Below are 15,784 nucleotides of genomic sequence, written 5' to 3' on the forward strand. Positions count from 1 at the left end.
GTCCATTATTCATCACATTATTTTTAAAATGTTCAGTTATCCAGTCAGAGAGCAGGAAAAAAATACCTTAGGTGAGAAATTTCATAACACAATAGTAAATATCAACTATAAAGAGCAAACAGCATGCAAACATCTCGTGAATACTTATGCCAACAATTACATTTGCAGGAATCAGAAATGGTTCATAAATGATTCACTAATTCAAAGACCTCATCCTTTCAAGTAATTCCCTGTGGGTAGACACCCTGTTTTCCCAAAGTTCTAGGTTTGGTGCATTTCTAATTTTTGGAGGATCATTTTTTTGTGAAATGGTGGAAACACATCAAAAAACAATTCACCATATAAGTGGCACTGTTGCAAACTTTTTTTTTTAAGTGCAGTTATGCTAAAGCTCTTGCACAGTAATCAGCAAGTTCAAAACTCCCTCCAAGTTACAGAGGCCAACATGAAGTTACACTTTCTGCTAAAGAGAATACATTAATCCAGCAATTATCCTGTCCATTAGGTCTATGGTCTCATCTCCATAAAAAAATAGTTTTGGGCGTGCCCTAGAAGGTTAAGCAGTTTAAGCACCCAGTGTTTCAGAAATTACTCACAACCTCGCATGTCTACAATATTGGGATGGAAATCTCAGGACATAAAAGTTTCTCCAGTGTTTCATTGCTTCCACTACTACTTGGACATCAGAATCAGGAAGGGTAGGTGGGCCTGTGAAACTGGAAAACAAATATGGTAACTAAACTTTCTCAAGCCTCTGATAAAGTTTAGGTTCTGTTCAAGTTCGTTGCACAGCTGGAACTGGTTCTCATTCTATCCCATTGGGTTTATAGTAAACCATACTGAAAATTGTTTCAGATATCACAAAAGTTATATTTATAACACAGCTAGAGCGAAAGAGGCTACAGGATGTAGAGATATCTGTCTGCCATTTTAGAGAGAAAATGAACTGGGAAAGCCAAGGAATAAATATTTTTCTTTCAGCATTAATAACCTCTTGCTACCACACACTTTTCAGCTGTGAACAACTTAAGACACAACACCATCATGTATTACTCACTAGTAAACAATAAATGAAAGTGCTAAGCATTAAATGTTTTTGAAAACCAGATGTAATTACATTTCAGCAACAAAAACCCCAGCCTCCTGAGCAATCCCACGAAAATAAAAAATTCAGTACTTCTCATAAGAACAGAGCAGACGGCAAAGCATAGAGAATGGGGGCTACTGCACCATTTCAGCCTTTGTGAAAATTGCAGCTGGTAGGTAAAATGTTTGCAACACCAGCAGACTCCTGTAAGCAGCAGCAATCCTCAGGATTAAAGATGATAATACTGGCTAAGCATCTGTACTTTTGTCAAAGTGACTTCTTTTTAATAACACTGAGTTCCATTATTAAGCACTTACTCAGGGCCGGCTCCAGACCCCAGCGCGCCAAGCGCGTGCTTGGGGCGGCATTTTGCCGGGAGGGCGGCAGGCGGCTCCGGTGGACCTCCACCAGAGCCATGGGACCAGCGGACCCTCCGCAGGCACATCTGCAGGAGTTCCACTGGAGCCGCGGGACCGGCAACCGCCAGCGCGCCCCCCGCGGTGTGCTGCCGTGCTTGGGGCGGCAAAATTCCTAGAGCCGCCCCTGCACTTACTGGGAACTGTTGGTCACAGTAGATATCATTCACCGCTAACAACCAGGTGAAAATTTTATGTATTTCGCGGTTAAACATAAGAGAATCTGAGGGGAAGCTCAGTTTGTGAAGTCAGAGTATGTGTAGAGGCAATAGGGGAAGAATGGTTTTATGAATGAAGCACAGGAATAGGAGCCAAAGTAATTTAGTTCTGTCCCCATCTCTTTCCTAGGTTTCTTGTGTGACCTGGAGCAAACCACTTTCCTCACTCTGTGCCTCAGTTTCCCAGCTGTAAAATGGTGGTAATAATACTTCCCTACTGCACAGGAGTTTTATGAGGCTTGATTCATTAATGTTTGCAAAGACTTTAATATGACCTATTCCATTTGACTAGAACTGCAAAGTATGTATTTTATTATCAGAATAAGACTTTGTTTCTGTGAAATCGTGCCCATCATTAATTTTGAACTCAGTTCCTGGTTTTGAAAGATCAGTGAGACCTTCTTTCCCAGCTCAAATTCAAAGTCTTTTGATTCCTCCCCACCTCCTTTCTCTTCCCCTCTCCACAAGTGCAGTCAAGTTCATCAGAGCCCCTAGAGGTCAGAAAGTCAAGTTGATTTGATAGGCCCCCCAGGTTTAGCCTGAGGCACTCTCAGTTCATTCACAATTTCCATTAACATTAATAGAAGTAATGCGCATGTACTGAAAGAGGAAAGATTCCTTTGTTTCTTCATTAAAAAAATCCTATATTTACAAAATTAAATTAATCATGCCTGGCAGACAAATTAGAAACTCCCAGACCATTATCTGCCCTGCAGGTAGAAGCAACTGTGCTCTAATTTTTCATATAAGAATTATAATTCATTAGGAAATCTATTATTTCTACTACACCAAAATATATTTAAAACAGTACAGTAATGATAGAGGTGCCCTCAGACACCCTCATCAGTGTCACTGGAATGTTTCCAAGGCAACGGAAGGATGCAGGCTCTGGCATCTTTTGGGAGGGTTTAAGTTAACAAGGATAAGTAGTTCAGTACAAGACAGAGGGATGTGTTTGGTTTTATCTCAAGAGGGATAGTGGATTGTTTTGGTGATCTTTAACTCAGAGAGAAACCTTGGAAGGAAGAGCTGAGTTCTAGTATCTATAAATCTTTGTGAATGTACCAACATAGAAGACTCTTCTGAAATCAAAAAGAAGGAGGGAGGTAAAAATTGAAGAAAGCATCTTACCACGAGTCATGTTGAGGGCCTGATCCAAAGCCTATTTAAGTCAATGGAAAGATTCCCTTCAACTTCGGTAAGGTTTAGATCAGGTCCCCAGTGTCGTTTACAGTGAGGCTCTTTCTTTTATTGCAAAAATATTCACAAAATGAGAAACTGTCATGAACATTCCTCTGAATATGCATATTCATTAATTATCACAATGGAAGTGTTCAGAGTATTGTCATGAAAGCTCTCTGGTTTGGGGAGTCAGCCAAGCAGGGAGAAGGAGTAATAGCACATGACCATCCACACAGAAGAGAAAATTCAAATAGCTAATATTCAAAGCAACAGGTATGGTGACTTGTTCACAAACAATCCATACTAAGAAAATATTTATATATAGTGTTCTTTTAATAACTCTGAATTGCATAAAATCTCAATAAAAATGAAATGTTTGTGACTAATTCAAAAACAGAAAATGGTCTAAGGTATTGTTCATTATGTAGTTAGACTATCTCTAATTATAACACAAGAGTGATTCTTGGCTCCTCCTACATACTACTGACCCCAAAAGGATTATTGATTCAGTTCACATCATCTTTTGTTTCATCTCCCACCCTTTCCACCAACACTTTGGCCAAATTCTGTATTTCAAAGCTCCCATTGACTTCAAAATGGATAGAATCTTACCTGAATAAGGATTACAGATTTGATCGCAGAGAAAGAAAGAGGGAGAGATTGTTAATAATGGAGACAATCAATTCTTCAGTATATATTCTGTGTATAAGTGCATACTGTAATAACACTGAAATTTAGTGATTCATAGTGTCAGTCAGTTTGAGGAGATTGTTATTCTGGACTCTGAAGCTGGTTGAACCCACTTCATAATGGATACACGTCTCTCAAGACTGGTTAATCTGGGCCACATTCTGACTATAGCTGAATCAGCTAGTCAATCAAAAAAGTGTATGAGCAACAGATGGCCAATGTCAGTAAACCCAGTGAGGTCAGTGGGTACTTTCCATGAGCGAGGACTGCAGGATTTGATCAATGGCTTTGAAAGAACCATAGCAGCACCAATAATTAAAGCTGGTTTTAAAAAAAAAATAGTAAAAATGTTAGTTGAAAACTTCTGGGGAGAGTTTTCATTGACAATCAAATTTGACAAAAAAAGTAAACAAATATCAGAAATTTGGAAAATTTCAATTGGCTCTAATAGTAAATGATTAAGCTGATTTTAGGAGGTGCATTATCTTCCTGTGCCTATGTGAAAATGCAGCAAATTATATAATTTGTGAAAATAATCCTCACTGCTCCACTTAGAAGATTTAAGTGATGACTTGAAGAAGACAACCTGCAGAGTAGAGATGGTCCTGAACCAAAAGCCTGGATTTACAGACCCCTGAACTTTGTGGAAATTCAAATCCAGATCACTTCATCACAGGCGAAACCAAAAACCTGATTCAAACACCTCAAACACCAAGGAATTTAGATCCAAGTCCAAACTACATGAATTTGAACAATCTCTAATACTGATTTTTTTTTAGAAGAAAAAAGTACAGCATTTTCTGCCAACTAACCTACGGAGCTGAACGAAAGAGTGTCCTGGAGGAAATTGCTCATTTAATCATCAAAGCTGCAAAAATGCATATACACTAAAAGAGAACAGTTATATGTGGTTGGGGGAAGATTAGAAAATGGTGGTTCTCCCCAAAAATGAAGAAGTCTCATTTGGCTTTCTGCCCAAGCCCCGCCATTTAGCAAAACCTTTCTCCTTTGTATATTCAGAACAAGTTTCATGAGAAGTATCTCACAAACATCTGCCTTCATTATAATTATATTTCTATTTCAGCTGCACCAAGCTATTTACAGATGAGCCTGTTCATAAAGAGCTTTATAATTAAGCAAACAGAAATATCTTTTTATAGGATGCAGATCTAGGGGTGATAATCACACACAAAATACACAGCAACAGTTGCAAATAGAGTGTTTAACGCTAGTTATATAGTTAGTGATGTGCTCAATAAAGCCTGACATGTCTTTGTTTCTAAATACAAGAAAATATGGTCTTTGCTACACAAGAGTGTAAACTGTCTTTTACATAGAAAAGGCCATAAATTCCAGGGTGTTACTACTTTACAAGTAAAGTTTAAAAACAAACCCACATTTCTTCAATTTAGCCTGGTTTGAAAGCTGTTGGGCGCAAAAAGGGGTTTATGCTATATATCAACAGTGTCCAAAGAAATAAAGTGTAATAGTTTAGGTTAGTGGATGCTAGATGCTATGTAATGGTTCTATAAAGAGAAGCTGAGGGACAGAGATGCTGGTTAAAAAGCTAATGTAGAACAGAGAAAATGAGGTATATAACATAAAATTACTGTATAAGGCTTACTTACACTGCAGGTGCTCCATTAATATAAGTAAATCTGTTCTCAACAACATTTCTGTCACTCACTTCCCCCAACATTGCAAACAGGCTACTTTTTGAATGTTTTCTTACAATTTTTATAAGCAATATTAGCCCCATAAAGAAGCTTTGTAATCTAAATTGGTTTTGCTACATCAGCTGAGATCCAAGTCTGGGCAATATAAAAAAGAAAACAATACAAACATGAACCTAAACTACATGCAATGGCTCATTGTTGAGAGACAAGACTAAGGTGTGTTTCTATAGTTTCTATAGCACCCAGGAGTGTGTTAGTTGCCCTAGAGAACACAGAGGAGGATAGTCCCCGGCCCAAGCTGTTTACAATGTATACAGTAAGACATGACATGTAAGTTGGGGTAATTGCAAATGTAAAAATGGGTGGATGAGAGAATTATGAGAGAATTACAGAATTACGTTGACAAAATCAAGTGATAATTTAGTTAGGTATTCCTACTTGGTGGTGTGAATTGGTTTTGTTTTTTGTTTAAATTTTTTGTACTTTCATCAGATTACAGTCACTTCTGGTAAATATCACTGTAGGTTAGGTTTTTTTAGGAGAGACTTGAAATGGGCAAATGTGGAGGACTTTCTTCAGTTCTTGCCAAAGTCTTTTAAAATTAATTCTGTCTTAGCGATGTTTTTTCCCTTGCAAAATACATTTTCTTATTTGCAACAATATATATCTCAGAGAGACAAATAATTATTGTAACAGTGCTAAACAAATAGAGAATCAAGTTCAAAGGTGTAAGATACAAATGTGATCTAGCAGCTGATACCAATTAAGCATATTACATTAATCAAAATCTTTTTAAATATGCTTTGCCAATTTATCAAGACTTCTAACAAATGCTAAATTTCCTAATAGAAAACCACTGAAATATATTTTAAGTACAAATGATGTGGGATAAAGTGGGGTTGAGAAAAAATGAAAACCTTTCACCTAATTTTGAATCCAACCAACCATTTATGATTTCTTCTCAACATTTTTCTCAAATTGTAAGTTTCTCAAGAGAGGGCTTGTCTTTACATTTGTGTCTTGTACAGTAGTGATGACATTTCTGGCACTTTAAAAATGAGATGGAGTCTCATGACATTGTTTAAGTACAAGGATTCAGCAAACACTATTGGTATGAACACATACATGTGAGGTCTGACAAATGCAAGAACTGCAAACAAGATTACAGGTGGGACAGACAAGACTGTCCATGACCCTTGCTGACTGTTGTATCCTTGCTTTGCACTGTTCACATTTTTCACATAAGACGTTAATGCGCCTTGCAAATCTGCCACCACCTTGCTCTGTCAGTTGCTGCTCAAATGCTGGAGTCAACCTGACATGCTTTTAAGTTTGACTTCAGCATGTCTCTATATCGTTTGTACAGGCCGTTATGAGAATGGGTGTTTTGCTTTAGCTGACTATGAAATATGGCCTTGGGTGTATGACTATGGGTGGTGATTAGTTGTTGGAGTAGGGGCCAGCCCTAGATACTGGAGCAGGAATCAGTAGCCAGGAATTGCAGGAATCTTCAGCTGGAGTCAGAAGAACAGATGCCAGAGCTAAAGGGTTAGAGCTGAAGTCAAAAGTCAGGAGATGGAGCAAAAAGAGTCAAGGCAAGGATATCTGGAGTGAGGCAAGGCAGGGGCAGGAGCTATCACATCCATATTATTGCCATAGCTTGCACTAGGTTTTCAAACTGACCCAGAAGCACGTTAGATTTCTCCAGGAGCAGAGAAGCCATGAAGGCAATAACCATGACCTCTGCCCCACCCAGAGGGCCAGAGCCCTAGACTGTTGATTGCTGTCAGTCCCAGCCAGGAGGCTGCAGGCTATAGACTGCTTGTGGCTCTGCCCTGGTCAGCAGGACCTGAGCCCAACTATTGTTGACTGCAGTAGTGAGGCAGAGTGGCCTCCCTCCTCATTCGAGAGTGAGGGACCACTACAAGTGGACATGGAGAACAACTGATCACTGTCCTCTTTATAACAGCCCTTAACATGTTTGAAGACTGTTATCAGTCCTCCTCTGTCTTTTCTTGTCAAGACTAAAACATGCCCTATTTTTTAATCTTTCCTCATGGGCCAGGTTTTCTAAATCTATCATCATTTTTGTTGCTCTCCTTTCTCCTATTTGTCCACCTCTTTCTTAAAGTGTGGAACCCAAACCTGGACACACTACTCCAGCTGAGGCTTCTCCAGTGCCTAGTAAATCAGGACAATTACCTCCCAGGTTTTACATTAAACACTTCTGTTAATACACCCCAGAGTGATATTAGCCTTTTTTTCAACTGCATGACCTGGTTGGCTCATGTTTGATTTCTGATCCACTATAACCACAGATACTTTTCATAGTACTACTGCCTAGCCAGTTATTCCCCATTTTGTAGTTGTGTCTTGATTTTTCCTTCCTAAGTTTAGTCCTTTGCACTTGTCTGTATTGAATTTTATCTTGTTGATTTCAGACCAATTCTCCAATTCGTCAAGGTCATTTTGAATTCTAATCCTGTCCTCCAAAGTGCTAGCAACCCTTCCCAGCTTGATGTTATTTTCAAAATTTATAAGCTTACTCTCCACTCCATTATCCAAGTCATTAATGAAAATGTTGAATAGTACTGGACCCAGGACAGACCCCTGTGGGACAGCACTATCCATGTGCCTCCAGTTTGAGAGCTAACCCTTTATAACTACTTTTTGACTACAGCCTTTCAACTAATTGTAAACACACCTTACAGTAATTTCATCTAGATCATGTTTTCTCTGTTTGCTTATGAGATTGTCCTGTGAGATTGTGTCAAAAGCCTTACTAAGCTATCCTGGTATCCTTGGCACTAACTCTTGCTCCCAGATAATGTGGAAGAGCTACATGAGATGCCTTACAATGTGGTAGCCACCCTGTTCATAGATCTCTGCTGGAATGCCATCCAGTCCAGGTGCTTTCCCTTACAACATCTGCTTGATTGCGGTTACTGTCACATATAAGAAGTGAGCTAGTGCAAGCTCTTCTTTCAATGAGCATTGTAGAAGAGCATTATTGCTTCCTCAAAAATGCTGGAAGAGTGACTGAAAAGCTTGAGAAGATTTATCTTTTACAGTATTGGTCAGAATGCTGCAATTTGCAAATAATTGTAATTCCCCTCGTATAATATGCGAACAGGAGAGGAAACCTCACAGTCTTTGGAGTTCCAAATTTCCTGTCACCTAGGTTCATTTCACAGTGCTGCTGATAGGTGCCCAACTCCTCCTCCTGGTATGCTAATGAATAAAGCTATTTGGCGGTGCCTCCATGAGACAAGGGTTTAATCACACTGAGGAAATTGCTTCCAGATTTGAACTCAAACTCACACAAGCAAACAACTTAAAAACAATAAATATAAACTTTATGTAAGGACTTTATTAAAAATAAATATATAATCAATAGAATATTAAACTATTAGAGATATTAATAATGCTTTTTCATTATTAAAGCCTATGCTGGCAACCACACTAGGTCATGTGACCACACACTCCCCAATGTTCCTAACCAAAAGTGTCTCCCCCCTCAGTACCGTCTGTCCCCTCCATCTCAGGTACCAAGGTGGTGCACATGGAGACATGTTGCAGGCCTGTAAGGAAATGCTGTTAGAAATGCACAGCAGCACCTGGAGTGAAGGTCTTGATGATCTAGGTAGATACAAGTCTTTTTGCAGATGCAATGTGCCTTAATGGTGCAAGATTAAACCCTAACTACCCTTCTAAACTATAATACAGGGTACTCACTCATGTTCCTCTTCTGGCTGAGTGGTCAAGAGACTGGTGCAGGCCAGCAGGTCCTCTCTGGGTGCTGACAGTCTTTAAAGCTTGGAACTTGTGGGTTCAGATACAAGCAGGTCAGGCTTCTGGATCCACAATCCTGGATCTGGTGCAGGCTGACTGTAGGGCAAGCTAGCTGCAGGAGAGACACGTGGCAGGCGGAATAGATTGTATCCTCCTGAGTAGAATTGCCAACTTTCATGTGGTAAATAAGCACCTGACTTTCACAATAAGCCAAAAATCAAGCTAATCCCATGTCAAAACAAGACAATCCCTAAGAACCCCAATACTCTATGAGACTAGATTCCCCCTGGTGTGCAGTCTGGGACAGTGGTGGGCCCACTGTGCACCTCTGACTCTCTCCCATGCTTGCCCCTGCTTGCTGGGAGCCGGTCAAAAAAAAAGAAGCAACAAGCTACAAGACAAAAGCTAGCCAAAAAGCAACGCACAAGCCCAATTTCTGTGGGGTTTTTTCCCACGGGTTTGGCATGTCTGCTCCTGAGGCTCATCTTCAAGCTGAGGTTAAAGCCAGGCCAGTAGCTGGGCCAGAAAGTGCTGTGCTGGCTGGCTATACGGAGCCCCTCTCTCTTGCTCGCTCCCCAGTTGGTCTCTGCCATGTGAGGGCAAGCAGAGCTATTTATAACCTTCCCTCCTGCTTTCCAGGGGGCTCTTCCTAGGGTCAGAGACTGCTTGCTGTCCTCTGCCATCTAATTGGCTACTGGTGACTGCTGTTCTCTCCCTTCCTCCCATTGGTTGAAGGAAGAGGGTTGCCAGGGTGACTTGGAGGGGAGGTCACACACCCTTCACCTTCCCTGCTGCTGCAGGGGGAAGTCAACAGTGCAAGACTTGGTCATGGATCCCACAGGGGACCAAATGATGCATCTCTTCTCTTGGGGCACAGCCCCCTTATTAAGGGGGGACTACATAAGACCTATAGTAATAATTAAATAATGTATTGGACTATACTAATCACAGTACGTTATTTTTCTGATACATTTTAACTGCAACATTGCAGCAAATTTAAAGGATCTTGTGGCAAGTACCCGTAAATAAAATCATAATATACCAGTTTAAAGTTCATGAACATGAACTAGTTTTGCTGACCCTTTTGAATCTAACCTATAGTTTGACAGATTTGCAAAACTTTGATCCCCACTAGGTTTAAAGGGAGTTAAATACGGGTTTCACTGGCGCTAAAAATACAGTGTTTAAATTACTTTTATGATCTTAGGATCTGTAGAAATCAGTCACACTTTAACGTCTAGTTTTGTGGCAAGCATTACTGTATTGTTCAACTGAAAAATGAAACTTCTGAGACTCATTTCTTTTTCTGTGATCTGATCATCACTATTTTGACCAAAAACCCCACAAATAATTAACAAACACCATGTTTCAATTGACAGTGATTAGCTGAACAGTTACAAAATTAGCAGTTTAAAAGTATGGAACAATTTCTTGTCTGTGCTTTGTTCCTTATGTAGCTTGCAGACCCGTGCTGCTCACCCAGTTACCTTTTCCCATTGCCTCCAGACTAGGTAGAAAATTATTCTTAGCAGTACCTCTAATAAGGCTGTTATGACATGGCAACACCTGGTTCATTAAGCATCATCTCTCATGAGTTGTTAATCTCATGAGTCATGGAGGCCATTTGGAGTTGGAGGAAGTACTAGCAGCACTTCAAAGCAGAAAGGCGCTATTGCTTTTTTGTTTGTTTGTTTGTTTTTGTTTTTAGGAGTTGCGTATCCAATCTACAAGTAATTCTGTGGCTATATGTGCTACCCCTCATGCTAGGGAAGATCTTCCCATAAATATGCACAAATCTACTTCTGTTTCTGCCCAGTTTCTGCCTCCCAGTTTTACCAGTGGCTTTGGCTCCCAACGACTGACTATGGCTCTGACCCCAGCCACTTGTCCTGATGCCCACTCCAGCCACTAGACTAGACCACCCTCATCCTGGTCAGCTGAAAGGGGGTTGCTGGAGAGAGCTGACTGAGGTAAACTGAAGGCTGCATATATGAGGTTAATCTGCCTTTCTTGGAGGGATGGAGTAAACTGGGGGGCAGCCTGCACCAGTATTGGGCCTCTCACCTCTTTCCCAATGTGATCAGCTTCCTCCTGCTTCTCCTCTTGGCAGTTTCTTCTCTACTGTGAACCAGCCAGAGGAACAGTGAGAGGCAGAGAGGCCACTGACAAAGCAGGCACCACAAAGACTTGGAAGCCCTGAAATTTGGAGGCAAAGCGCACAGAAAACAAACAGCATCGCCATTACCTAGCTAGGCTCACCACATTTATCTTATTAGAGCTATCCTCCCAACCATGCAGACTCCAAATGAACCCACATTTCTAAAATTAGAGCTGTTTTAGGTACAATTTTGTGGAATTTATAGCCTGCAGTTTGTAGGGCTGAAAAGATAGAGTCCAATGTTTTAGATGATGTTCCCAACTGGCTAAAGTTGAGGAAAAAGAAACTATGGAGAACAGAATCCAAATTGAATTTATTGATGTTTTCCATCCCTCCAACTGACTGCTTCAGTGTAAACTTGGAAGCAGTGTAAATGTACTACATCTGATCCTTGAGTTCTTTACTCCCAGCGGGCATAGATTCTGGGTTAAGCACTGACTTTCTGGCTCAGTACCAGTCTACTATCAACTAGATCCAGACTAAAATACAATTCCACAAAGGAACGTCAGACATTAGGAATGGGAGAATTATGATGGAGCAGATGTCTATCAGTTGCTGCTGACAGATGAAATAAAGTAACTACATGCAAGTGTCAATTATTTGTGACTACTGGATGATCTTTTCAGCTAGACAAGCAATACAGGTGAGTGTGTGTGCGCATGTGAGTGAGGTAGGTTGAAGACTTGTTCATAACCACAAGGTAACAAGCCAACACTTCTCTGTCCTCTTATGATTTAAACTCTGGCCCCAAGCGGAGTTCCCCAGGGGTCGGTCCTGGGGCCGGTTTTGTTCAACATTTTTATTAACGATCTGGATGACGGGATGAATTGCAAGTTCACAGATGACAGCAAGATGGGGGGAGAGGTAGATATGCTGGAGGGTAGGGATAGGGTACAGAGTGACCTAGATAAATTGCAGTATTGGACCAAAGAAATCTGATGAGGTTCAATAAAGACAAGTGCAGAGTCCTGCACTTAGGAAGGAAGAATCCCAGCACCGCTACAGGCTGGGGACCAACTGGCTGGGGACCAACTGGCTAAGCAGTTCTGCAGAAAAGGATCTGGGGATTACAGTGAATGAGAAGCTGGATAGGAGTCAGCAGTGGGCCCTTGTTGCCAAGAAGGCCAATGGCATATTGGGCTGTATTAGTAGGAGCATTGCCAGCAGAATGAGGGAAATGATTATTCTCCTCTATTTGGCACTGGTGAGGCCACACCTGGAGTATTGCATCCAGTTTTGGTCCCTCCACTACAGAAGGGATGTGGACAAATTGGAGAGAGTCCAGCAGAGGGCAATGAAAATTATTAGGGGGCTGGAGCACATGACTTACAAGGAGAGGCTGAGGGAACTGGGGTTATTTAGTCAGAAGAGAAGACTGAGGGGGGATTTGATAGCAGCCTTCAACTACCTGAAGGGGGGTTCCAAAGAGGATGGAGCTCAGCTGTTCTCAGTGGTGGCCGATGACAGAACAAGAAGCAATGGTCTCAAGTTGCAGTGGGGGAGGTCTAGGTTGGATATTTGGAAAAACTATTTCACTAGTAGGGTGGTGAAGCACTGGAATGGGTTACCTAGGGAGGTGGTGGAATCTCCATCCTTAGAGTGTTTTAAGGCCCAGCTTGACAAAGCCCTAGCTGGGATGATTTAGTTGATGTTGGTCCTGCTTTGAGAAGGAGATTGGACTAGATGACCTCCTAATGTCTCTTCCAACCCTAATCTTCTATGATTCTATAATTCTATGACAAGATGGGTGGACAGAAATTTGTTTGTCAGTCCTATCTGAATTATTCTGAAGGTTTCAGAGTGTGACAGAAATGTTTTAAGTGTTGTCACATACACATATGGAGATCTGCGGCTTCATGCTGCCAGTATGATTTGGTCACAGCCCTATTATAGGACTGATAGATGCAACAGTAATCCTGGCAGGATGAAAGTACAACATAGGCTACACCTACATTATGAGGTGGGGTGCTGGTCATGCACACATATTGCACTAGCTCAAGTGTGAACAGCGCAGTAGCTGCAGTAGCAGCACAGCTGAGCCAGACCGAGTTCAGATGTACCTGAAATTGGTGGGTAAATACGCAGCACGCCTCCACTGCCACTACCAGTGCTACCACAGCTAAACTGCTATTTATACTCATGCTAGCCAATGACAGCTAGTGCTAGTATGTGTACACAAGCAGGGGAAAGACACCCCTAGCCCACACTGTAGACAAAGCCTTAGAGAAAGAATAAGAAGCCAACTGGCTAGGGTTACAACATGTTTGGGTTCAGGAATGTGTTCTGGTATATATTTAAACAGCAAATTCAGTAGGGTTGAATGGGTGTCACTCAGAACAAAGTTTGACCCTGAACTTGAGCTCTTTATGCATGGATATTTCTTTCCCAAAGCTTATTTGCATCTAACTTGTCCCATGATCACTGACATGAGCTCTCAGTTGGGGCAGGAATCACAGTTACCAGAACTGCTTTGTTTATAATACCAAGTTTCTAATTTCATTCCATTTTCTCCTTTTATTCTGGGTTACATTACTTGTCCTCGGAAAGAACATTCTCTATGTTTCCAAACAAATTAGATTTTTGTTACTTCATTTAACTTTATGTTATTGCCTTTATAAAAACAGTCTTTATCTTCCCCCAAGTATAGTTTGCCCCAGCAGAGGTGCAAGGAATTGCCTAGGAATTCTCCCATCAGGAGGCCTGGGAATGTTCATCACAAACCTAAGCAAGTGTTTCATCTCTAAACCTGCACATCTCCTGAGGTCTGGGAAGAAATCAGGGGATCAACAGAGACATGGGACTATCTATTGTCATCTGCAGGTATTAAGTAAAAGCTAGATTCAAACACCTGTACTGACTCCATTAGTAAAGGTAGCAGAATCTGCCCTTAATTTTGTGACTAAAAAAAACTGCAGTAGGTGCTATCCATGCTGCATCCTGCAGGAATGACTAAACATACATTTATTAAAGTGATACATGTTTAAAAAGAAGAGCAGCAAAGTCTAATTTGCTGCCATTCATTTTAGGTATATGAAAACCACATGGCAAACTGGCAATGAACTGCTCAGATTCATTCCAAGTATACAGTACTAAATTGCGTGTTGTTGTGTTCAGCACTGGCCCCTTGCAGTGGAAGGAGCAACAAAAAGAAGGGTATTTGTGCACTTTTAAAAATTTAAATACCTAATTGAATTTCATTTTTAACCTCCTAGAAGCCACACATGGATCTTTTTGTCAAGAGATAGGCTCTCACTTGAAGCTTCATAGCTGAACATCAAAACAATATTACAATAATTCAGCTATCCAAATTAAACCCAATGTGCAAGGAAATTAATATTTAAGTCTAATATGGATTGTATTGGCACACAGTAGATGGGAAGAGCGGGGAAGGCTATTCACTTTTTCTAGTAGTTATAAATGTTGACATGCCATTAACGACACTATTTTTCTTTCATTCACTATTGAGATATCAGCTCCCACCTCTGATCAGCCATGATGCCAGCTTCATAAAATCATAGAAGATTAGGGTTGGAAGAGACCTCAGGAGGTCATTTAGTCCAATCCCCTGCTCCAAGCAGGACCAACACCAACTAAATCATCCCAGCCAAGGCTTTGTCAAGCCGGGCCTTAAAAACCTCTAAGGATGGAACTTCCTTCATCCACTTGCTAAATTTTCAAATAAATACCTTCATGCTTTTTCTTATGCTGCCCCTCTCTGTAAAAATATACAACGCTACCTCATTGTCCTCCTTTAAGTCCCTCCTTAAAACTGTCCTTTGCTGTGATGCCTACCAAAAAAACTTGACAATGGTTAGGCTGCTGGTGTGCTGAGACAACTGCCTAGCATGCTGATGAGTATTGCCTCATTGTTTCCTGGTACTCCCCGCTTCTGTCTGTATCCATCTGTTGTCTCTTGTTTTATATTTACATTATAAGCTCTTTCAGGGGCAGGGACAGTCTTTTTGTTCTGTGTTTGTACAGTGCCTAGCACAGAGGGGTCCTGCTCAAGGACTAGGGCTGCTAGGTGTTACTGTAATAAAAATAATTTTAACAAATCCAGTGTGGGCAGGATTTGAACCCACTACTGGGAGGTAAAGATTCCAGAGTCATTACCAATCCCCTGAGCTATGAAAGTCCCATTACTGGGATTTCTGTGGAGCCGTGCTGATTTACACCAGCTGAGAAGTTAGCTCTTTATAGCTGTACTTCACATCTTTGTTTATAGATCTGCATTTACAACTTAAATGTGAAGCTTTTCATTAACCATTATGCACTTTGCAAGCTCAATGGTGTGGAAAAGCAGTATTGATCATTTCTGGGTCTGCCATATGACAAATGTAGGCTTGTTTCCTAAAGTTTTCCTCTTGTTGGGAAGCCAAGTCATTGCTGCATGGCTTCCTATCCAGGCAGAGAATGCAAAAATGAAGTTAGCAGCAAGGAAGTCAGAATTATGGAGGGAATGTTGGCCCCAAAGTGAAAGTCAGCCTCTGGCACCACATTGTTTGCAATAGGAAAACAAATCAAGTAAATGCTGTATTGACGACAGAGTCCTTGGCAAACCCAAC

The 15,784-nt window shown here is 41.0% G+C and overlaps 1 long non-coding RNA gene across 1 annotated transcript; it reads right to left on the reverse strand.

The window, feature by feature from the left end:
* Positions 1–582: 582 nt before the first annotated feature.
* LOC120401679 lies at positions 583–11,238 on the reverse strand. Its single transcript, XR_005596641.1, has 3 exons — positions 11,126–11,238; positions 9,005–9,173; positions 583–716 (listed from the first exon to the last, which is right to left on the reverse strand). It is a non-coding gene; the product is annotated as an uncharacterized LOC120401679 (long non-coding RNA).
* Positions 11,239–15,784: the final 4,546 nt, after the last annotated feature.

Source organism: Mauremys reevesii, linkage group 3 (genome assembly GCF_016161935.1).
Source record: "Mauremys reevesii isolate NIE-2019 linkage group 3, ASM1616193v1, whole genome shotgun sequence".
Lineage (NCBI taxonomy): Eukaryota > Metazoa > Chordata > Testudines > Geoemydidae > Mauremys > Mauremys reevesii.